Below are 25,972 nucleotides of genomic sequence, written 5' to 3'. Positions count from 1 at the left end.
CTTCAGGAATTTTACCAAAATACATGCCTTCTTAAAATACTATCCATTTGTAAGTTTGAAATCATTTTCAAATAGAAAATTAAAAACAATATCACTTTTAGTAGAGAAGAACATCATTTGCAAGGAATTGTCAGCCCCCTGAAACTTGTCAGTGCCTCTAATTATAAGCAGGGCTGGCCCTCCTTGCTTTCTGCCTATGACCTCAGGTGGTCCCCTGGTTGGCACAAAAATAACTGTGGCATTCTGCCTGGATGTGACTTTTTTCTGAGCACTTCTACAGGGGCTCTTTAATTTTCCTTCTATATTCTCATTCTGCCCTATTCAAACAAGCCCCTCTGTGTCTCATACCCAGAAGGCTCTCTTGTCTGACAGGGAAGTAATCGTGTAAATCAATTTGTGATAACCTTAATGCATGTTTTCTTTAAAATAACATTCAGGAAAAGACTAATAGAAAAATAACAGGAAGTAAAGGAACCAAGAAATAGTGTGAGTAAATTGGTCTTTTGCCATACCCAAACCATAGCACATCTGTAGCTGTCTACTCTCCCTCCTACAAAGCCTGTCTAGCTAGAATGATAAACAGATGTACAGCAGAAGAAAGCAACAGAGAATTTTTAGCATGATAGTGCAAGCATTATGCTAAAAATTGAGCAATCTTAGGAGACCTTGGTAAATCAACAAAGGCAGACAAAGGCTCTGCCAACATAATAAAACACTAGGGTCGTGTGCTAAGAGATAGTTTGTGTTCGCAAGAGAACAGCTTATTTCCCTTGTATGTCACCCTGATGTTGGACCAGGAAGCTGTTCCTTTGTTCTCCCCTTCTACCTGTCATATTTGAAGCACCCTCATCCCAGATGCGCCAGGGAAAAACCACAATGCACTGAACAACTGACAGCTCCAGCTAAAACGTCACAGGATGAAGAAGCAGAACTGTATGAGGGTGTGTGCATACAGGGCAGGGTGGGGCAGGTGAATGAAAACACCCACGGCTGCTGGTGGTGGCGGGGAGGAGAGCACCTGCCCGTGGTAGGGATGGCTGCGTAGCTAGGAAAGAAACAAAGAACTCTCTCACACCACTCCCTGCTTCGCCCTGATGTCCCTGATTATTTAATAGTGAGAGTTTTCGATAATGGACTAATTTTTTTTCTTTTTTTTAATAATAATTTTTTATTATATTACGTTACTCACCATACAGTACATCCCTAGTTTTCGATGTAAAGTTCCATGATTCATTATTTGCATATAACCCCCACTGCACCATGCAATACGTGCCCTCCTTAATACCCATCACCGGTCTACCCCATTCCCCCACCCCCCACCCCTCTGAAGCCATCAGTTTGTTTCCCAGAGTCCATAGTCTCTCATGCTTCATTCCCTTCTGAACGTTAAAGGCATAGGTAAGGGGTCACATAAACAAACATTTCCTTTGTAGATTACACAAGCAGGTCACCATTGCTTCATGATGCTACAAAGAGGAAAGATTTCATCTCACTGTTTTGCTTTTATAAGATAAGGCTGGAAATATTTTTCTACTTATTTTCTCTCAATTTTTTCTACCACTTTCAGATCAATATAATGAATGATTATGGCTCACAAATTTCCTACAGGAGTTTACATCAGGTGGTATCTTAGGAATGACCTCATTCTAAAGAAGTTAACCTTCACCTTTGTGCTTCACCTGCTCATTAGATTCATGTTTGCTCATTCAATCATTCATTCAATTGATAACCTGCTATGCATCATGCTCTGTGCAAGGGTCATGCCCAAAGTCTTTATTTGTTCAGTGCTCCAGAAACTGGCATAGCCTGATATTTGTTAAAATGAAATTCAGAAAAAAGGAACACAAGCTGAGTTCTGTGTGCTATTATTTGCTTCGTTATAGATATACTCGTACGGTCTAAACTAAAACTGTTAAAAATGAATTTGATAATTTTGTAGTGTTTATTCTACCTTTCATCATTTCCCATTCCCAGCTCTTTATTGTTTTTGTGAATTTTCTATTATTATTATTATTATTAAAGAGAAAAATCCTACTGATATATCACAACAAAAAGTTATTTTACCCCCCCTTTCATTCTAGAGGCCCTCACATATTCATGTGATTAAGAATGCCATAGGGGTTCTCATCTGCCTTACGAAAGCAACTCAGTAGCAACAACTAAACTCTCATTTTGAATTTTGAAAGTTGAATCAAGAGTAACATTAGATGATAACTCATGGAAACAAGAAAATCAAGAGCAGCATTTCTAGGCAACTATATAGAATTAAAAAAAAAACAGAAAACAACTCTGCCTACATTAATAAATGAATCTGTTATAAGGATATGCATATACTCATAGGATCCAGGCAAAAGCTGAAGAACCAGTCTCAGAAAAAAATCAGAAACTAGGCAGCTTAAGAGAGTCACAGCAGCAGGAAAGAACTGACAGTCACCTGCTAAGATGAATCAGCTCCAGCTACACTTAGACCTTTTTGCCTCTGCTCATAATTCATGTTTGGGGTAGGGTTGGGTCGTGGGGAACACAAACTGCTTCAACAGAGTTCCTTAAGTAATAATGTTCACCAGACTGATTCCAACGTGGCACAGGGAGAGTATCCATTCCCTGCAGCTGCTGTAACAAATCACCACGGATGGGGTGGGTGAACACAGCATAAATCCATCCTCTCACAGTTCTGGAGGCCAGAAGTCCAACATCAGTTTCAATGGGCTGAAAACAAGATCTAGGCAGAGTCACACTCCCTCTGGGGAGAATCGGTCCCTGCCTCTCCCAGTGTCTGGTGGCTTGCTGGCATTCCTGGGCTTATAATCACCGTACTTCAATCTCTGCCTCCATTGTCACATCACCTTCTCTTATTAAATCTCTCCTTGCCTCCTTCTTATAAGGAAATATGTGACTTCATTTAGGATAATCCAGGCTAAATTGCCATCTCAAGATCCTTAATTTATTCCAATGGGCAAAGTCCTTTTTTGCCATAAGGTAACATTCACAACATCCAGAGATTAGAACCTGGGTATCTTTGGAGGGACGTTTTTCAGCCTACCACAGGGAAAAAGAGTGGCTGTTGGCATCAAAAGACTAGAATAGCCAAAAACTGGAAAGAATCAAGATGTCCTTCAATAGGACAATGGATAAACTGTAGTATATCCTTACAGTGGAATGTTATCCACAATAAAAAGAAATGAGCTCTTAAGCCACAAAAAGACACTGAGAAACCTAAAGGTAAATTCCTAAGTGAAAGAAGCCGGTCTGAAAAGGCTACATGGTACATAATTCTAACAGTTGGACATTCTAGAAAAGACAAAACTATATAGATGGTAAAATAGTCACTGGCTGCCAGGGGCTCAGTGGGAGGAGGGTGGGAGTTGGAGAGAGGAATTAGTTAAAGCACAAAAGATTTTTAGGGCAGTAAAACTATTCTGTATGACACAATATTGGTGGATACATAATATTATACATTTATCAAAACTCAGTGAGGGGCACCTGGATGACTCAGTTGGTCTAGTGTCCGACTCTTCATTTCAGCTCAGGTCACTATCTCAAAGTTGTGAGATCGAACCCTGTGGTGGCTCCACATTGGGCATGGAGGCTGCTTAAGATTCTCTCTCTCCCTCTTCCTCTACCCCTCCCCACAACTTGCCCTCTCTCTCCCTCAAAACGACAAACAAACAAAACCTCACTGAATAGTACAACACAGAGTAAACCCTAGGGTAAACTCTGAACTTCAGTTAATAATGATAATATTAATATTGGTTCATCAGTTGTAACTTGCACACCAATGCAAGATTTACTAATAGGGGAAACAGCTGGGGGAGAGCAGGGGAGGATAATATATGTATATATACAGGAACTCTCTGTACTTTTTGTTCAATTTTTCTGTAAACCTAAACCTAAAATTGCTATTATTTTTTTAATTAATTTTTTAAATGTATATTGAGTAGCAATAATAATAATGATAATAATAATGATAACAACAACAGTAAACAGAGTCTTGAAGTCAAATCATTACAACAACCTATCTAAGACTTTCCCCATTTCTGATGGGACAGTGGATAAATCAGTGAATTTGTCATTGAATATCATGAGAACAAAGATATTATGAATAACCACAGACCATAATCAAAAAGTATTATTTATAAACTATAAAAGCCTTTGAATAGTAAACTGCTTTCTCATGATCCTCATCTCATCCTCTAAAACACAATGTACTCAGGTAACAAAACTCACACAAATAACACACCCTTGCCCTTTCCCCACTTACCTCTTAGAAAAGCATTAGGAAGAAACTTAAAGATGTGAATGTAAGATCTGAAAACACAAAATCTATGAGGCAATAAGCTCCTTGACACAAATCTGAGCAAAGACTTTTGGATTTGACACCAAAGTGCAAAAACAAAAGCAAAAATAAACACATGGGACTACATCCAACTAAAAAGCTTCTGCACAGCAAAAGAAACCACCAACAAAATGAAAAGGCAACATATTGAATGGGAGAAAAGATTTGCAAATCATATATTTGATAAGGGATTCGTGCACAAAATATATCAAGGACTCATACAGCTCAATAGCAAAAACAAACAAACAATCGGACTAAAAATGGGCAGAGGATCTAAATAGACATTTCCAAGAAGACATACAAATGGCCAACAGATACACAAAAAGGTGCTCAATCAACATAACTAACCATCAGGGAAATGCAAATCAAAAACACAATGAGATATTATCTCACACCTATTGGAATGGTTATCATCAAAAAGACAAGAAATAAGTGTTGGAGAAAATGGAACCCTCATGCACTGTTGGTGGGAATGCAATATGGTACCGCCACTATGGAAAACAATATGGAGGTTCCTCATAAAAATTAAAAATAGAACTACCATATGATCCAGCAATTCCACTACTGGGTATTTATCTGAAGAAAATGAAAACACTAATTCAAAAAGGTATATGCTTTTCACATTCATTGCAGTTTTATTTACATTAGCCAAGATCTGGAAACAACCTAAATGCCCATCAATAGATGAACAGATAAAATGAGATGGGTATGTGTCTAATATTATTCAGCCATAAAAAGAATCAAATCTCGTCATTTATGACAACATAGATGGACTTTGAGAGTATTAGTCTAAATAAATAAGTCATACAGAAAAAATAAATACCATAAGGCCTCAGTTATATGCAGAATCTAGAAAACAAACAAAAAATGAGCTCATGGATACAGAAAACAGATTGGTGGTTGCCTGAGGTGGGGATTGGGGGTGGGCAAAATGGGTGAAGAAGCTCAAAAGGCACAAATTTCTATTATAAAATAATAAGCAGTGGGGATGTAATTACAGCATAGTAACTGTAGTTAATAATACTGTGTTGCATATTTGCAAATAACAAGGACAGTGGATATTGAAAGTTCTCATAAGGAAAAAAGTGTTACTATGTATGATAACTGATGTCAACTAAGACTTAACTGTGGTGATCATATGGCAATATATACAAATATGAAACCATTATGTTGTACACCTGACACTAATACAATGTTATGTCAATTATAAACAAAACAAAACAAAAAGACATAATGCCAAAAGGGAGAGAAAAACAACAGATAAAATAATGGATTTTAAAAATGCACTTGATGGGTATTAAGGAGGGCACGTATTGCATGGAGCACTGGGTGTTATATGCAAAGAATGAATCATGGAACACCACATCAAAAACTAATGATGTACTGTATGGTGACTAACATAACATAATAAAAAAAAATTTTTAATTAAAAATAAAAATAAAAAAATTTAAAATGCCCTTGAGAAATTTACAAATTTAACCCTCATTCCCAAAGTTCATTGTTCTTTAACAACCGACCTGCCCATTCCAATATCAGAGGACTGAAGTTAAAAAAAAAAAATAGCCTTTCAGTTTGCACATGAATCTCTAACCTGGAAATGCACGAACAGGGAAATGACACTGCATGACATAATTAGTTCACTCCCACTGTTGGGCCACTCTGACAGCACCTCATCAGAAGCCAGAGAGTAGGGGAAGAAAAAAAGATACTAAAAGCACCAGAAAATAAATTATTGAAATTAGGATAATTCTGTTCAGTAAAAATTGATCAAGTAAATCATTTCTAATGATTGAATTTCCTGGCACATGTATGTTACGAAATTTTAGCAAATGCTACTTTTAAGCCTTGGACATGCTTCTTTTCAAATGAAATTACAGTTCCATTTACATTGGAAAACTGTTGTATCAATCATTTCTGTGGTCTCTGAATTATACTTTGCCAATCAGAAAACAACATTAGTCATTAAGGAGTGTTTTCAAAGGGATAGTAGTTCCCCAAAACTAATCCCAAAGGAAACATTCACGCTTGACCTTCTCTATACTGTCTTTTATGTACAAGTGAGATGTAGCATATTTCCCCCACAGTCCAGGCCAGATTTAAATCTGAGTGGTTACACTCCGCTATTTCATTAAAATCCTGCCAATTCAAATGAAGGAGCACTTTCTCAAGGGAAGGAAAACAAGTATAGGGTTCCTACAGCGGAGTATTTTGACATTTTATCTCCTGTGCCTGCGTGTGTTATGAAGAATATATTTTCAGAATCACATACCAAGAAATATTATTTTCAGTTCCCTCTTTTATTTCTCTGGAGTTATTATGTGCATCTTTTGACACCTGGCTCCCCCTTTGATCCGCCTCACTCATAGTCCCACTGGGTCAAGAACCACTGTCCCTAATTCCACCACTTGCCCCCGAGATACAGCTAATCAACCTCTTCATTATTTTACATTTCACTCGGTGTCAATTTATAGATATCTATTTCTAAAACTCTCATTTCCCATTGTCATTGTTCCAGCATGCCTGAGAGTATCTGAAATGCCAGAAAAAAAAATTCCTTCTACATGGTTTATTAGAAAACACCAGATTACCTATTTTAAATGCTGTATGCCACTTATTTAGGAACACTGAGATTTCCCAGGCCATCATAGACTTTGAAAGCCTGGCCACCTCAAGCACAAGCAAAAATACGAGAAGATGCTGCCCTGTGATTCTAGACACAGCTACGGTATTGCTGGATGCACTGATTCTCTCCATAGCAGTCAATGAATAGCAGTGAGCTAGAAAAAAGATTCACGTGAAGGTCGTTTCTCTTCACTCTGGACTAGTAACAATACTTAATCAGCATGATTAGAGGAACACTGACCTCCATTCTACAGATCCTGCTGTCTGCACTGAGAGAGAAATGCATTTCTTCCTTCACTTTCTCTATTACTACAATTTTAGTATTTGGTTTTACCCATTTGCAAAGTATCTGGGTAGCCAGCACTAACTGATTGATTTTCCGCAGAAGTCTTTGGATGCCAATCACTCCACATTCAAAAGTATTTATTGCCTACTACATGCCTGTTCTAGACAATAAGGATAGACCAGTAAACTAAGCAGATGGGCCTATCTTTCATCCAATATGTTCGGAAAAATAGATGCTTCTTGCTTCCCACATTATTGCTGCTTTCAAAATCTTCCCTAAACCTGTCCTATGTCTGCACTCTCTTTCCCAGCTAAATTCCTTCCTGCACAAATCCCTGTCACTGTAGAAAGGTGACTGGATTTAAACTCTTTTTAGCAGGGATTTAGAGGTTTGTAATCTACAGTTCTAGTAGAGATTCCAAATTTAAATGATCAAATTTCACTACATGGATAAGGCAGTCTTGCCCTAATTTACAGAATGGTAGCAATCCCCATGATTTAGTCATCTCTCCATCTTCATATAGTTAGGGTTGGCGATGCTTGAATTGGAATATAGATTTGGAGTGAGGGAAGGGAGAATTTTACAAGATATCTACTCCTTGCTATTTTGCCATCAACAATACGGCCAGGTAATAAAAACACACAATTTCTCTCATTTGTTAAGGCTTAGGACATTTTGATTTACACTTCCACGTAAAAGGCAGCACACATCTTTGAAGAGGGACTACTCTTAAAATCAAACTACCAATAGTTTGGTACCACTTTAAACCGACAAAAAAAAAAAAAAAAAGAAAAAGAAAAGAAAAGAAAACAGCCCAACTGTCTGTCTGCCGTAGATGCATGAATAAATTGTGGATTTATACAACAGAATACCATCCAGCGATGAGAGAGGGCAAACTACAAGCATACTCCACAATATGGATCAATTCACACACAAAATGTTGAGCAACAGAAGTCAGAGCCAAAAAGAGTATATACCGTAATGATTCCCTTTACATAAAGTTCAAATATTGACAGAACTCATCTACGGTATTAGAAGTCAGAATAGTGGCTACCCACAGCGGGGCAGGGGCAGTAACAACAAAGGTTATGAGGGAAGTTTCAGGGCTGCTGATTATATTCTGTTTCTTGACCTGAGAGCTGGTTCCACAGATGTGTTCTTTTCCTGAGAAATCATTAATATGTAAACTTAAAACCTGTATTTTCCCACGTGCATTTTATACTTCAATAAAATTCATAAAAATAAAACCATCATTTTAAATAACCTAAACAAATTTTCTAACGTAAGGTGATACAATGCTCAATCATAAGTGAGAAACAACAGATGCTACTTGAACGATTTCTCAAAACGTGACACAAATACCTGGGGACATCTGCAGCAGTGAAATTTTTTCCCCCTCAAGTCAACAAGGAAGTTATGTTTAAAGTACTTGGGAAGTTCCTCCTCCATCCCTCAGATGGGAAGGCTCAGAGAAGGGAATCATCACTCCAGCCACCCTCTAAGCCATAATGGAATTCTTGAAGGTTGCAGACCCTGTAGAAGTGGACAAAGGTTGTGGCGACCACTAGGACAGGGAAAATCTGATGAGACTGGAACCATAGGCCAAATTTTCCAGGAAAGAAGTGCTCAGGAATTCGAGCAACATACAAGCCAGCTCCAGTGAGGTCCATCACAGCCTTGAGGAAGAACCAGTCCATCTGGCCCACTGTGGTAGCCTTGACAAAGCCCTCAGCAATAGTAAAGGGCATGGTAGGCAAACACCGCCCAAGCCAAGTCCCAGGAACACTCCTGCTCTTGTCTGCCAGTGCTTAGGAGAGGAAAACTGGTCCCACTGTGCCACAATGATGGCAGAAATGCCCAGGACGCAGATGATGGAGAGGTAGATGAACCATGGCTGTGGGGGAGCAGTAGAAGGAATAACAGAGCCAGGGGACAAAGCTTCCCATCATCAGTAGGGCAATCCCTGAATAATTTAGTTTGGCAAAAAGTCCAAGAGACTCTCTCTGAATGACAATAGATGGTTTGAAAGAGCCAGGAGAAGCTGAGGTAGAGCATTGCACCCAAAAGAACATCCCTGAAACCACCTTTTCCTAGAGAGGGACCATGAAGTATGTATTTGGTCTGATCATGGTCAAGATTCCCCAAAAGAGAAAGAGCACAAAACCAAGTAGATGGGTCCAGATGTTGCCAGTTTCTGTATGGCTGCAGAAAATGCTCTTAAAGCAAGACAGGAAGGAGGACAGAGGTGGTCTACAGCCGTGTAGCAAGTAGTCATTTTCCTTCAGCCAGTGGGAGAGTACGTCATATGGGACGACCCTCCAGCATCCCCTCCAAGACCTTCTACACAAACTCCTCCACCTTCCCATGGCATGGTGGGCTTGCAGGGGAAGTGTCAGTACCCGCACCTCCTCCTCGTCTTCCTGGGGCACAGGGCATGCTTGGTCTTCCTCAGTGGCCGAGGGCTGGCTCTGCTGGGGGCCATGGTCCCTGCGCTGTATCCCCCGGCCCTGGAGGAGGCCTGCTGAGCAGCCCCAGATCTTCAGCACCCTCCCCTGTAGCAGCAAAATTAAGCCTTACCTAATGACTGAAAATCAGTGACTGTGGAGAAATTAATCTACCAAAAGCCTTTATAATGATAGTCAAGAAAACAGAAAAGTTGGATGGTGTGAAAATCAATGTAAAAGTGGAAGCAATTTTCACTGCATTTTTATATTTCAGAACTAATTTCAAAATGTATAGATTAGCAATTTAAGTAGCTGTATGTATTATAATGGCATTGACCATCAGACTCAGATTATCTAATTACACATTACCCAGTCACTCTAACATTAAAAATAAATTTGAAGAATGACAGTTTTGGTATGCAATATTATAAAAGAGAACTTAATCACATTCTACAGCTAAAATAAAAAAAAAGGCTTTCAGAACATTGCTAGGTACAAGGAGATTCTTCTCCTAGAAGAGTCTAGAAAACAGCGTGAAAGAGGAAGAAATGAGACTAAAACAGAAGATACCAGGATTCTAGCACTGTGAGAGCCCATGGTCACCTCATCTCTTGCCTCATTTCTCTTTCCACCAAGGGCATTTTATGTTCCAAATCTACCTAAGGAATTTCATTTTCCCAAACTTGTTATGCTCTTTGATGTCAAGCGGCCCCTCTTCATTGCATGTATTCCCCGCTCTTAGCTACCTAACAAACATTGACTTTAAATTCTGACTCCACTTGGCTTTCTGAAGCTTTTTCTAAACCCCCACATTTCTCGTCTCCCCTTGCTGGAACGCACAACTGTTCCTTCTGTGCCCACACACTACTCTCCACACATTATTGTCACAGCCACTTTATTATACCTATGGGACTTATTTTTATACTTGCTTTGTCCCCAGGTCATTCAAGTGTTAAAGTAATAGTTAGCAGGCACCTCTGACTCATTTTTGCAGCCATGACCATGGAGCACAGTGTCCATATCACCTAATATATCCCAGACATAGATATGTTCAGCAAAGGTTTCTTGAATTCATGAACTGGCTCTCAGAATACTATTCAACTGAAAATCTAACATGCTTAAATTAAATCTACTATGGCAGAGAACATGAATTTAGTAAGATTTAGAGCAAAGTTTTAAAAGACTCTGGGTTTTTAAGACCTCATTCCAGAGTTATGGGCGTTAAGGAGTTCTTTCTGACACACATCCATCAATAAGGATGGTGAGTAAGTAAAAGGGTGTTGAATCTTCATATGCAAACAATTTAATATCACTTGTCACATCAATTTATAGCTTAAGAGATTTGAAACACATCATAGAATACAAAAAAACAGTTCTGAGTTCCCTGAACAGTCCTAGGATGTAGATTAGAACCAAAAAACACCTAATTTTTCTTTCTAAGACTATTTCACAATCCAATCCTTCAGCCCCACCCATAGAGAATCATTTTTTTTAAAGATTTGTATTTATTTATTTGAGAAAGAGAGAGGGAGAAGCAGGCTCCCCACTGAGCAGGGAGTCCAACGCAAGGCTCAATTCCAGGACCTCGGGATCATGACCTGAGCCGAAAGCAGACACTTAACCAACTGAGCCACCCAGCTACTCCCAATCATTCTTTTAAGCTTAAAGTATAACTGTGTGTTCTTCACAAAGGTATGAGGTTGTTTTCATTTGCTATGTTTATAGTTTAAGTCAAAAGCTGAGGTTTTTGCTTGGAGTCCTTTTTTTCTGATGTCAGCATTTAGAACATTAAATTCTGTCCAAAGTATGACTTTAAATACTGCCCACTAATGATTATATATTGAGTTTCCATCGAAAGTGTGTTATTTAGTTTCCAATATTTGGAGATTTTTCAGATATCTTTCTGTGATTGACTACTGATTAATTCCGCTGTGGTTAGAGAACATACTTGGGATGACTTGGATCTTTTTAAATTTATTGAGACTTGTATTATGGCCCAGTATATAATCTATCTTGATAACTCTTCCCTGTGCACTTGAAAAGGATGTGTTTTCTAATGTTAGTTTGAGTGTTCTATAAATGTCCATTAGGTCAAGTTAGTTGATAAAATGGTTTAACTAGTTTATATCCTTACTGCTTTTCTATTCTAGCCAAATAGAAATACCGAAATCTACAACTATAATGATTTTGTTGTCTATTTCTCCTTGGATTTTTGTCAGTTTCTTGCTTCATATATTTTGAAGCTCTGTTAATTGCTGCAAAAACATTTAAGATTGTTACATCCTCTTGATGAATTGACACCTTTATCATTCTGAAAAGGCCCTCTTTATCCCTGATAATAGTTTAATCTAAAATCTACTCTATCTGATAGGAATATAACAGTCCAACTTTCTTTGGATTAGAATTAGCATGGTTTCTCTAACTCATCCTTTAGTCTTAATCTGTGTTTGTCTATATGTTTCAAATGGGTTTTTATAGACGGCATGTAGTCAGGTCTTCTATTTTTCCAGACTGACGATTTTGCCTTTAATTGGTGGGCTCAGGCCACTTATATTTAAAGTGATTATCACTTTGGTTGGATTTAAAATCTATCACCTTACAATTTATTTTTCTATTTATTTCATCAAGTCTGCCTCCAAGAGAGACTATACCACTTCATACATGCTATGAGAATCTTATAATAATACACTGCTATTCTCTGTTCTTGGGTTTTGTCTTTGTTGCCACACACTTTCTTTCTACATATGTAATAAACTCGAAAATACATTATATCGCTTTTGCTTTAAACAATTATCCTTTAAAGAGATTTAAATAACAAGAAAAAAGTTTATGTTTACCCACATGGTTACTATCTCTAGTGCCCTTCATTTATTCGTGTAGCTCCAGATTTCCATCTGATATCATTTTCCTTCTGCTTCAAAGATTTTCTTTAACTTTTTTTTAAGATTTTATTTATTTATTTGACAGAGAGAGAGAGACAGCCAGTGAGAGAGGGGACACAAGCAGGGGGAGTGGGAGAGGAAGAGAGCCTGACATGGGGCTCAATCCCAGAACTCCGGGATCACACCCTGAACCAAAGGCAGATGCTTAACGGCTGAGCCACCCAGGTGCCCCTCTTTAACTTTTTTTTTTTTTTTTGGATATTGAATGTGACTTTTATTTTTTATTTATTTATTTATTTTTATTTTGATGTAAAGTTCGATGATTCCTTAGTTGCGTATAACACCCAGTGCAGCATGCAATACGTGTCCTCCCTACTACCCATCACCAGGCTATCCCCTTCCCCCACCCCCCTCCCCTCTGAAGCCTTCAGTTTGTGTCTTTAACATTTTTATACTGCAGATCTACTACTGATAAATTATTTCAGTTTTTGTATGTTTGGAAAGGTCTTTGTTCTCATTTTTTAAAGGTAGTTTCACAAGTATCTAAATTTGGTTGGCAGTATTTTCTTTCAGTCTCTAAAGTTTTGCTTCACTTCTACATTGTGTTGTTTCTGATGAAGAATCTGCTATGAACTTTATATTTCTCTGTACATAAGGAGTCTTTCTGGTTGTTTTTAAAGTTTTTTCTCTTTATCATCATTTTTAAGCAATCTGATTCTAATGTGTCTCGGTGTGGTTTCCTTTATGATTCTTGTGCTGGGGGTTGAGCATCTAGAATCTTAACTCAGGGTTCCACCTGGGGGAACTTTCCCTGCATGGTGGCCTGGAAACTCTCCATCAAGTAGGATGAGGAAACGGGGGTTTGTCTCTTGTTTTCTGCCTCTTGAGGATTACTGTTTCTTGTTTCAAAGTTTTGTATCTTAACTTACTGTATATGTTTCAAAGGGTATTGAAACCAACTTTTGAACATCATTTTCTCATATATTTTTTCCCAACTGTTAGTTGTTTAGAGAAAAGGGTAAATCCAGTCCCTGCTACCCCATCCAGTTGGAAGCAGAAATCCCATTTTTATGGTTCATGGGAGCATAATGACATGTCATTTCAATTCACATTTTTCAAACTAAAATGAGCTTGAGTATGTCTTCATACACATGGTGGCCTTTTCATCTCCTTCTCTGTAAATTGACTATTGGTGTCTTTTGTTCATTTTTCATTTGTTTTTTGGGGAGCTTATTTTTCAGCTTCTTGAATATTTTAGGTATTAATTCCTAATCAATTTGATATATCCAAAATAGTACTCCCATTCCATAATCTGTTCCTTTACTATTTATTAATAACCATTCCATTCTGCAACTGCTTAACAACTACCTATCAGGGAAAAACTCTTGATTTTTATTCAATTAAAATCATAAATTTGTTGCACAATTTGGTTTTAAGGGTTTCTTTAACCTCTCTGATTTGTCCCTAGTTTACAAAGAATCTCCAACATATTCTTCTACTAATTTTGTATTTACATTTAAGTCTTTAACTCATCTTGAGGTTGACTGCTATATGTGGTGTCAGATATTTTATTCCAAATAGTGTCCTTTATCAATTACTTAATGTATCTCTCCTTTCCCCATTTATTTGTGGTGCCATATTTTTGTGCCTTCACTTACTGTAAAAAAAAATGCACTTTTGTTTTAAGAAGGGTTTTTTTTTTTGTCTAATGGTCAGCTGTTGAGCCAATACCTCACTGTTGCTATTATTTTGGCTTTATAGTTTTTTTAGTCACAATAGCTAATAGGTATCAAGACCTCAAATAAATCCAAGTGGAATTCTGACTGTGGAGAATTTATTAAATCCAGGTGGAATTCTGACTGTGGAGAATTTATTAAATCCAGGTGGAATTCTGACTGTGGAGAATTTCTTTATGCTATTAAATCATCCTTTTATTTATTCAGATCAACTTTTATGTCTTTTATTGGTGCTTTAACATTTTATTGAGTTTTACATGTTCTTGGTTAAATAAATTCTTTGATATATTAAATTATTTTTCACTTATGAATGCTATTTCAGCTTTATTGTATTGTTATTTGGTTCCTGTTGGTATAGAGAAATTGTTGGCTCAGTAGGGAGCCTGCTTCTCCCTCTGCCTGCTGCTCCCCCTGCTTGTGCTTGCTCTCACTCTCTCTCTCTCTCTGACAAATAAATAAAAATAAAATAAAAAGATCTTTATATATAATTTTACCACGTTGAGGAAGTCCCCTTCTATTCCTAACTTACTTTTAAAATGTTGTTTATTTTAGAGAGGGAGAGAGAAAATGTGAGAAATGAGAGAAAAACGGTGTTTCTTGTTTTGTTTTGTTTTTTTGTTTTGTTTTCATTTGCCTATGAATGTGAGAGAGAGAGAGGGTGGGGAAGGGGAGAGGAGAAGCAGAGGGAGAGAGAGAATCCTAAGCAGGCTCCACACACAGTGCAGTGCCCAACACGGGGCTCCATCTCACAACCCTGAGAACATGAGCTGAGCTGAAATCAAGTCAGACACTTAACCAGCTGAGGCCCCAGGCAACCCTAAGAATTTATTTTAAATTGTCATTCCATTCGAGTGCATTTTTCTGTATCAGCTGAGATGCTTTCTATATTAATATTTTAATGTGGTAAATTACACTGATAGCCTTTGAGGAAAAATCATCCTTGCATAACTAAAATAGAGCCTACTTGATGATGTATTCTGGTTCACACAGTTGGATTCAATACCACAAGACTCCCTCACGTTACCCTTTTAAGCCACAAACATTCCCTCCCACTGAAAACCACTAAGATGTTCTCCATTTCTATAATTTTGTCAGTAGGCTATATAAATGGAATCCTATAGTATGTGACTTTTTAATCTTTTTCACACAGCATAATACCCTTTAGAGCCATCCAAATTTTTTACATGTGTTAGTAGTTTATTCCTTTACATTGCGGAGTAGTATTCTGTGGTAACGATGTACCACAGCTCATTTTTAACTATTTGTAGTTGTTTTTTCTAGTAAATTGTGGACAGTTTCTAGTTTGGGGATCTTATGAATAAAACTGCTATAAACATTTGTGTACATGGTCCTGCATGAAAATAAGTCTTCATTTCTATGAAATAAACATTCAAGAGTACAATTGCTGGTTCTTATGGTAAATCCATTCTTAGTTTTGAAAATGATTGCCAAACTACTTTCCAGCATGGCTATACCATTTTACATTCTCCCCTGCAATGTATGAGGGATGCAGTGTCTCTACATGCTTGACAGCATTTGGTATTATCACTACTTTTTATTCGAGCCATCCTGATACATGTCTAGTGATATATCATTATAGTTTTAATTTTCATTTCTCTAATGGCTAATGATGTCAAACATCTTTTCACTTGTTTTTTTGTCATCTGTATATATGCTCTGTGGTGAAAAAAACTGTTTATGGTCTTGTGCCCAATTTTCTAATCGGATTGTTTGTCTTCTTAATATTGGGTTTTGAGAGTGTAATATATTATAGATATTAGATCTCTGCTGCGTATGTGACTTAGAAATATTTCCTCCCGGGGCGCCTGGGTGGCACAGCGGTTAAGCGTCTGCCTTCGGCTCAGGGCGTGATCCCGGCGTTCTGNTGGATTGTTTGTCTTCTTAATATTGGGTTTTGAGAGTGTAATATATTCTAGATATTAGATCTCTGCTGCGTATGTGACTTAGAAATATTTCCTCCCAATCTGCAATTTGTCTTTTTATTCTTTTAACAGGGTAATTCACAGAGCAGAGCTTTTTTTTTTTTTTATTACATACAATTAATCAGTTTTTCCTCTTATGGATCATGCTTTTAGTGTCAAGTCTAAAAACTCTGCTTAGCTCTAGAACTTGAATATTTTTTTCCTATAGTCTTTTCTAGAATGTTTATAATTTACATTTTATATTTTGAGTCCATGATCTATCTTTTTTTAATAATAATGTTTTTTATTATATTATGCTAGTCACCATAAAATACATCCCTAGTTTTTGATATAAAGTTCCATGATTCCTAGTTGCGTATAACACCCAGTGCACCATGCAATACATGCCCTCCTTAATACCCATCACCAGTCTATCCCATTCCCCCACCCCCTCCCCTCTGAAGCCCTCAGTTTGTTTTCCAGAGTCCACAGTCTGTCATGGTTCTTTCCCCCTTCTGTTTAACCCCCCTTTCTTCTTCCCTTTCTTCTCCTACCCATCTTCCTACTTCTTATGTTCCATAAATGAGTGAAACTATATATGATATTGTCTTTCTCTGCTTGATTTATTTCACTTAGCATTATCTCCTCCAGTCCCGTCCATGTTGCTGCAAATGTTGTGTAATCATTCTTTCTGATGGCTGAGTAATATTCCATTGTACATATGGACCACATCTTCTTAATCCAGTCATCTGTTGAAGGGCATCTCGCTCCTTCCACGATTTAGCTATTGTGGACAATGCTACCATGATCTATCTTGAGTTAACTTTTGTGGAAGGTGTGAAGTTTAGATTGAGGTATGTTTTTGTTTTGTTTTGTTTTTTGTTTTTGTTTTTATTTGCCTATGAATGTCCAATTGCCTATTGGCTTTTTAAGTCAATCATATACATCTGGCAAACTTACTGAATTCTGTTGTTAGCAATAATAGTTTGTTGTTCATTCTAATGCTTTTCTATGTAACATTATAGTCTGCAAATCAGAAGTTTTACTTCTGCCAATATTTACTTATTTTTTCCTTTGTAGCATTAGCCAGAACCTATCACTCAGTATTAGACTGTTATAAGAACAAGCAGATTTTTCTAATCCTTGATCCTAAAGAGGAAGCATCTAAGTTTCTCCATTAAGTATAATATTGGCTGTAAGATTTTGATAAATAACTTTCACCACATCAAGGAATCTACCTTCTATTTCTAATGTCCTTTAAAATTTTATTTTAAATAACTATTGTACCATATCAAGTGCATTTTCCATATCAGTAATTATTTTTGTATGTCAACATTTTAATGTGATAAATTACATTGATAAATTTCTGATGTAAAATTATCTTNCTGATAAATTTCTGATGTAAATTTATCCTTGTATAACTAAGAGCACATTTGATCATGTTTTTTGGTACACACAATTGAATTTCATTAGCTAATATTTAAGATTTTGTCTCTCTATAGAAGTGAAAAGGGTCTATAATTTTCTTGCATTTTTGGATTATGATTTCATTTGCCTCATATTATAAGGTAAGCAACTTAGGTCCTTTTTTGTTTTCTAGAATAACTTAAATAAGAAAGGAATTACTCTTGAAAAAAATCAGTAGAACACATCTANGTGTTTTTGTTTTGTTTTGTTTTTTGTTTTTGTTTTTGTTTTTATTTGCCTATGAATGTCCAATTGCCTATTGGCTTTTTAAGTCAATCATATACATCTGGCAAACTTACTGAATTCTGTTGTTAGCAATAATAGTTTGTTGTTCATTCTAATGCTTTTCTATGTAACATTATAGTCTGCAAATCAGAAGTTTTACTTCTGCCAATATTTACTTATTTTTTCCTTTGTAGCATTAGCCAGAACCTATCACTCAGTATTAGACTGTTATAAGAACAAGCAGATTTTTCTAATCCTTGATCCTAAAGAGGAAGCATCTAAGTTTCTCCATTAAGTATAATATTGGCTGTAAGATTTTGATAAATAACTTTCACCACATCAAGGAATCTACCTTCTATTTCTAATGTCCTTTAAAATTTTATTTTAAATAACTATTGTACCATATCAAGTGCATTTTCCATATCAGTAATTATTTTTGTATGTCAACATTTTAATGTGATAAATTACATTGATAAATTTCTGATGTAAAATTATCTTTGTATAACTAAGAGCACATTTGATCATGTTTTTTGGTACACACAATTGAATTTCATTAGCTAATATTTAAGATTTTGTCTCTCTATAGAAGTGAAAAGGGTCTATAATTTTCTTGCATTTTTGGATTATGATTTCATTTGCCTCATATTATAAGGTAAGCAACTTAGGTCCTTTTTTGTTTTCTAGAATAACTTAAATAAGAAAGGAATTACTCTTGAAAAAAATCAGTAGAACACATCTATAAAAACAATGGGTTTGAGGTATTTTTATTTTTATTTTAACTTAACATTCATTGGTTAACTCAAGTCTTTCTGTCTCTCTCTGTCTCTTTTGCACCAATTTGGGTGATACCATCTCCAAGAACTTTCCTTGGATTCAGTCTGGTATGCAATATAGTGGATCAATAAGAAAGTCCATCCTTCTAGGGTTCCATGAAGATTACAGGCATTATGAAAAAAAATGTGTCCCCATTTACTCTGCCAAGATTCTGGACTCATCACCAGGACATTCCCAAAGGTTTTGGGTGGACTAGGCAAGCCCAAAGACCTGCAGGGTCTTGCTGGTCTCTAGCTATTGAACCATATAGCAAACTGACTATAAGTATGACATTTGCTTTTATACTACTGTTCGAGTGTAGCATGCTCACTATTTTATTTCGCCCACTTAGAGTTAGTTTCCAAATCACTTTCTTATATTCTACAACTTTCTTATCCTGGCTGCTTTAGTATATACTTTCTCCTAGTTTATTTTTCATAGATTATTTATTGCTAGCANAGTTTATTTTTCATAGATTATTTATTGCTAGCAATTAATAACTTTTCTCAAGTCCAAAACATCTTCTGCCTCTAATTACACCTGGACAGTGGTTATGAGAGGTTGCCAATTGGAGAAGGTATACAACTTAGTGTGACTGCATCAGATTCTTATCTGTCTCTCCTGATCATTGCCTATTCTCCAGTTCCATTCACTTACCTACAAAATTAACAATAATAATAATAATAATAATAATAATAATAATAATAATTTAAAGGAATGCTTTTGTTCAAAGTGATTACTTCCCTTCAAATTCTCATTTTTCTGGCAGCGTAATTGAACCATAGCATTTTGCCCACACAGTAGTTTGTTTTTACCTCATTATTTATAATCTGAAATCATGCTACAGCACCATATTTCTCCCTGGAATTCCCTCAAATAAAAAGCCATGTGTAGTACAAAATTGAGTTTGTGGTATACACATTTACTTGGCCTGTTTTATAGCATAGGAAACACAATTTAGTACTATAAATAGCACTTTTTAAGTAAATTTCCTTGCAGTAAGCACTAAAATTGCAGTTGGACTACTAGCACATGGTAAAATTCTCCTGACTGCCACTCAGTGCATTGGGTTACTCATAAAATAAAGAAATGACAAATAAGATAGAAGGCATCTGCAGCTGAGTAGAGAAGAAAATAAGCTGGAGTCCTTGTGATCTTTTGTTTTCTGCTCTGTGACCCCTTGAGTACAGTATCCTTGAATAGACATTAAGAAGGAAACTAATTTCAGAGAGAGAACATTATCCATTGATTCAATATTTTAAAATATTGCTTATTTTCAATCAATAAAATACATCATAAAATCTTCAATCCTACTGATAATTACTCATTCAAAATTATATTAAATGTCTACTATTGGCAGGTACTATGTTCACTTCTAGAAAAAATTCAAAGATGAGCACATCATTGTTCTGCCTCTATGAGCTTATGGGCTAATTAAGGAGCAAGGCTAAGGAATAAATACTTCTGGGGTATCTGGGTGGCTCAGTCAGTTAAGCGTCTGCCTCCAGCTCAGGTCATGGTCCCAGGATCCTGGGATCAATTCCTGCATTGGGCTCCCTGCTCAGCAGAGGAGTCTGCTTCTCCTTCTGCCTCTCTCTCTCTCATGAATAAATGAATAAAATCATTTTTAAAAAAACAAACTTCTGATAGTATGCTGTGTTTCCAAAATAGAATGGAATGACAAAGCATTTAAAATTTCATTTCCTTATGGAAACCACAAATTCAAAATGATCATAACCAGGCAACTATACATCTTAACAATTTGAAAAAAAAGCAGGGAATTTGTCTATTACTGCAAATGCATAAAATAAGAGCATGGTCCATATGCAAAGCTGCTGTTGAGANTTCCTTATGGAAACCACAAATTCAAAATGATCATAACCAGGCAACTATACATCTTAACAATTTGAAAAAAAAAGCAGAGAATTTGTCTATTACTGCAAATGCATAAAATAAGAGCATGGTCCATATGCAAAGCTGCTGTTGAGGAGCTCCAAATCCACAGCTATGCATCATTATCTATCAATTCCATGGAGCCTTGCTTCCTGGGGTTAATAAAAACCAGACAGGAAAACAGAAAAGCTGTAAGAAATCCTTCTGAAAGCCTCTGAAAATAGAGTATCAAAACCACAGATGGTCATTCAGATAAATTGCTGGGCTGATAGTACATATGAGGAATGATAGCACTTCCTGAACACAGTAATGAGGAAATCAAAGTTAGTATTCAGAAATAAGAAAGAATGGCAAGGTAGTCAGGGTCTAGGAGAACCTGTCTGCTGAGGACTGACTACAACTACTGCCCATTTGCCCAAGTTTGGCTTTTCTGGGGGCATTTTGAGAGAAAATTATCATTAACCTTAGTCACTAAGTCTATTAGTCAGGGTTCTCCAGAGAAACACTAATAGGAGGGAGAAAGAGATAGATAGGCATAAAAAATGAGAAAGACAGAGAGAGGGAGAGGAAGTTATTTTAAGGAATCGTCTCATCCAATTGCAGGAGTAGGCAAGTCTGAAATTTGTACCGCAAGTCAGTGGACTGTAAATTCAGATAACAGCTGATATTACAGTCTTGAGTCCAAATTCCACTGAGCAGAAGGCTTTTGACCTTTCAAACATATTTCTATGTTACAGTCTTGAGAATTTTTTCTATTTTGGGAAATCTCAGTGTTTGTTCTTAAGGCCTTCAACAGGTTGAAAGAGGTTCACCCACCTGGCTTATGGAGGATAATCTGGTTTATTTGAGCTACTGATTTAAATGTTAATCAAATCCAGGGGCACTTGGGTGGCTCAGTTGGTTGAGCAGCCAGGCCTTGATCTCAGGGTTCAGGGATAGGGCCCCACATGGCTCCAGGCTCAGTGAGGAGTCTGCTTCAGGATTCTTTCTCTCCCTCTGCCCTTCCCCCACCCCTCTCTAATAAATAAATACATCTTTTTTAAAAAAGTAAAAAGTAAATGTTAATCACATCTAAAAAATACCTTCACAGTAGCACCTCCACTGGTGTTTGACCAAACATTTGAACACTGTAGCCTAGGCAAATTGACGCATAAAATTGGCCAACACACTAACTCATATTTGGTTTATGTATTTGGATTTTGAATGCCCTGGCTATATCTCTAAGGCATGGAATCATTTCACAGTATTTGGTAAGTGCCTCAAATTTATCTCCTTTCCAAGGGAAAGCATTAGATTTTTTTTAATGTAGATCTGATATTTAGCCAGTCGGTATTCACTTATCCATCATATAATTCTGTTAACTATTGTTAATAGTTGTTAACTATTTTGAATATGAGTTGCACAGCTATTTGTGCTAACATTTAGATTTTTCTTTTAAAAAGGGTAATTGCTTAAGCTGTCATTAACATGTAGAATTTTAAGTATTCCTCCAGTCAACATAGGAATTTCCCCAGTGAGCACCAGGGAATTTACTGATAGAGACTTTTGCTCCCCTTAGGAGGACTACCCTGCCTGAAACAATGGATTCTTTGCTAATAATTTCCTTTTTTCCACCTCCTCTCTACCTTTAAAATCCTTTCCTTTTCTGTAGTCCTCTGGAGCTCGCTTCTACGTGGTAGATGGAATGCTGCCCAATTTACAATCAATTAATAAAAACAATTAGGTCTTAAAATTGTACTCAGTTGAATTTTTGTTATTTAACAGTTCCTTTTTTTTTGGCTTTTTTATGGGGAATTTCTTTTAACTAGAATATATTACATTTTTATTCAGGAAAAAAGTCCATTTCTATTTAAGAAGGAAATGAGTATTATAAAAACTTGAAGGGAATAAAGAAGGTACAGAGCAGATGAGTTGAGAAATATTTCCAAATATAAGAAATTAAATGGTAAAACAGAAAGAAAAACAATAAAAGAAGTTACAAAATCAATGAAATAACTCTATATTCTCTGGGCACTCTTTTAACATTTTGAGATATTCTTGCAATCGTTTTCAAGCGCCACAGTTTGGACAGCAATGTTTTGGAATTTCTAAGATTGGGTAACATTTCTAAACAAGACTAGAGGATCCTCAAACTGTCACAGAATTATAAAATAAATGTAATTATGACTAGGTTCTTGTTAACAGAAGAAACACTAGTCAGCAAGATTTGTTGCTCTTTTTTGCATACTTCCTGAGTGTTATATTTTTATGCAAATGTAAGTCTTGCAGAATAATTATAAAGTGATTTCAGTGATCTCGAAAAATCCACTCTGCTAGTTTATAAACATCTTATAATTTACTTCATTTGNGTAAGTCTTGCAGAATAATTATAAAGTGATTTCAGTGATCTCGAAAAATCCACTCTGCTAGTTTATAAACATTTTATAATTTACTTCATTTGTTTGTGCAAGAAATGTGGTCAGGAAGAATCAAATATCAGGAGTTCAGGATTATATATAATGACTAAAATTAAGAGTGAAATTGGACACCCATATGTATCATGAGTAAAATTCTAAATGAATTATAGATCTAAATATAAAGACTAAAACTATAAAACTTCTACAAGAAAACATAGGAGAAATTCTATGGCAGAGTCCTTTGCCTTTTTAGGCAAAGGGACATGAACCATAAAAGATATTTTAATTAAAAAGTTGAATACAAACCAAGAAAATATTTGAAAAACACATACCTGAGAAAGGACTGTTACACAAAATATATATTAAAAACTCTCGAATCTCAACAACAAGAACTTTTTTTTTTTAATGGGCAAAATAGCTGAACAGATATTTCACTCAAAAAAAGCATAATAACTAAGCACTATATGGTCAGTGAAATGTTTAATTAAATTATCTTTTAATTAAAATATCTGTTAATAAGGACAGTGTCTTTCAATAAAGTCTAATTTATGAACTTTTTTCTTTTATGGTTCATGTCTTTCTGCCTAAAAAGACAAAGAATTCTTTACCTAACCCAAGCTCACAAAGAATTTTTCCTATGTTTTCTTCTTGAACTTTTATAGTTTTAGACTTTATAACTACGTGAAATAAGTCAGTCAGAGAAAGACAAATACCATATGATTTCACTCATGTGGAATTTAAGAAACAAAGCAAATGAGCAAAGGGGGAAGAAGAAAGGAAGAGAGAGAGAGAAAAGCCAAGAGACAGGCTTTTAACTATAGGAAACAAACTGATGATTACCAGAGGGAGGTGGGATGAGTTAAACAGGTGATGGGGATTAAGGATTGTACTTGTGATGAGCACTGGGTGATGCATGAAGTGTTGAATCACTACTGTTGTACACCTGAAACTAATATTATACTGTATGCTAACTACTGTAATTTAAATAAAAACTTAAAAAGAAAAAAGGCCATATGGTGGGGGTTCTTGAAGATGGTCGGATAGGAGGATCCCAAGCTCACCTTATCCCGTGGAAGCACCGAGATAACAACCACATCAGTACAACTAACTCTGAAAATGACCTAACGTTGGCAGAACAGCCTTTCCACCATTAATCATAGAGAAGAGGCCACACTGAAAAGGGTAAGGAGAGCTTACCTTTGCTGACGTTGGGAACCAAACTCCCAGTAAAACCAACCACAAACAGGAGGGATACTTTAAAAAGCATCAGGCTTAGCTCCAGAAGAGCTGGTAAGAAACTGAGTTCCCACCCTTAAAGAGAAAGCATAATGACCTCACCAAGACACTAGGAAGAGCAGTTTGAAACATGCCTGGGGTACATGGGAAAGATTTATTTACTAATCTCAGAACATGTACTGAAGGGTCAGGGATCTTTAGGAAACTTCTCTGGTGGGCACCATTTCTTGCCCCCCCCACCCTCCACAGCCTAAATAGCAGGACACTTGCAGGGACCAGCCCAAACACTCTCCATCTATCTTGTTAACACTGTGCACCCTGGGGCATCTGGGTGGCTCAGTTGTTAAGCATCTGCCTTTGGCTCAGGGCGAGATCCCAGGGTCCTGGGATCAAGCCCCACATTGGGCTCCCTGATCTGCTGGAGAGCCTGCTTCTTCCTCTCCCACTCCCCCTGCTTGTGTTCCCTCTCTCGCTGGCTGCCTCTCTCTCTCTGTCAAATAAATAAATAAAATCTTAAAAAAACAAACAAACACTGTGCACCCAACCTCCATGTTCTCCTGTGGATCCACCATGGCCAATCTGCCCCAATTGTTAGTTGTCCCTTCAAAGTAGCTCCTACCTCAAAATAACCAGCAAGTCTCCCTGACAGAGATGGGTACCAGTCCAAAATGACTCCTGCCCTTGGGAAAGGGGAAAATAACCACACGTATCTGCGTGCTTCTAGTCCCACCAGCCAAATTTTATAGCTAGCGGGGCAGGGAGAGTGCCCTGCCTATCAGTGTGACTGTAGCCCCAGAAGATGGACTGATAGCAGGTATCTGATCTGACTGCTAACCCCACCCACCAACAAAAATCTCTCAGGGGCAATACAGGGAGAGCAACCTGCAAGAAAATGGGCTGAGGGCAGGTATCTAGTCTGACTGCTGAAACCACCCAGCTACAAGCCTGAGATAGCCCCAGACTGGCCCCTTAACATCAAAGGGACCAAACCCTGCCTGGGCACCCACAACAGACAAAGTGAACCATTGCAGCTGACTAGACTGAAGGCAAACACAGCTCAGCCACAACAATAGGGAGCATACAGCCCACACAGGAGTCACCCCTGAAGCTCCTGGTTCTGATGAAGAGGGGGCATTGCACTACAGGGCGCCCCAGGATCTCTTCTTCAATAAGGCCTCTATTTTCAAGATCAAGAGATGTAGCTGAACTTCTATATATATATAAACAAACACAAACATTTACAAAGAATGATGAGACAGAGGAATATGTCCCAAATGAAACAACAGGACAAAACCACAACAAAAGAGCTAAATGAAAAGGAGATAAGTAATATACCTGATAAAGAATTCAAAGTAATGGTCATAAAGATACTCACTAGACGAGAAAAAAGTGAAGGATCTCAGTGAGACCTTCAACAAAGAGACAGAAAATACAAAAAAGAACCAGTTAGAGATGGAGACATCAAAAACTGAAATAAAAATACACTTAGAGGGAATCAATAGAAGAATAGAGTAGGCAGAAGGACAGATCAATGGCTTAGAAGACAGGGTAATGGAAAGCAATCAAGCTGAACAACAAAAAGAAAAAGGATAAAAACTTAGAATAGGTTAAGGAAACTCAGCAACATCATCAAGCATAATAACATTACTATTATAGGGATACCAGAAGAAAAAAAAAAGGAGAGAAGGGGACAGAAAATTTATTTGAAGAAATA

At 36.9% G+C, this 25,972-nt stretch overlaps 1 pseudogene; it reads right to left on the bottom strand.

The window, feature by feature from the left end:
- Positions 1-8,710: 8,710 nt before the first annotated feature.
- The window catches only part of LOC100474252, a 35,058-nt pseudogene continuing 17,796 nt past the window's right edge, over positions 8,711-25,972 (bottom strand).

Source organism: Ailuropoda melanoleuca, chromosome 5 (genome assembly GCF_002007445.2).
Source record: "Ailuropoda melanoleuca isolate Jingjing chromosome 5, ASM200744v2, whole genome shotgun sequence".
Lineage (NCBI taxonomy): Eukaryota > Metazoa > Chordata > Mammalia > Carnivora > Ursidae > Ailuropoda > Ailuropoda melanoleuca.
This window is presented reverse-complemented; position numbering and strand designations above follow the sequence as displayed.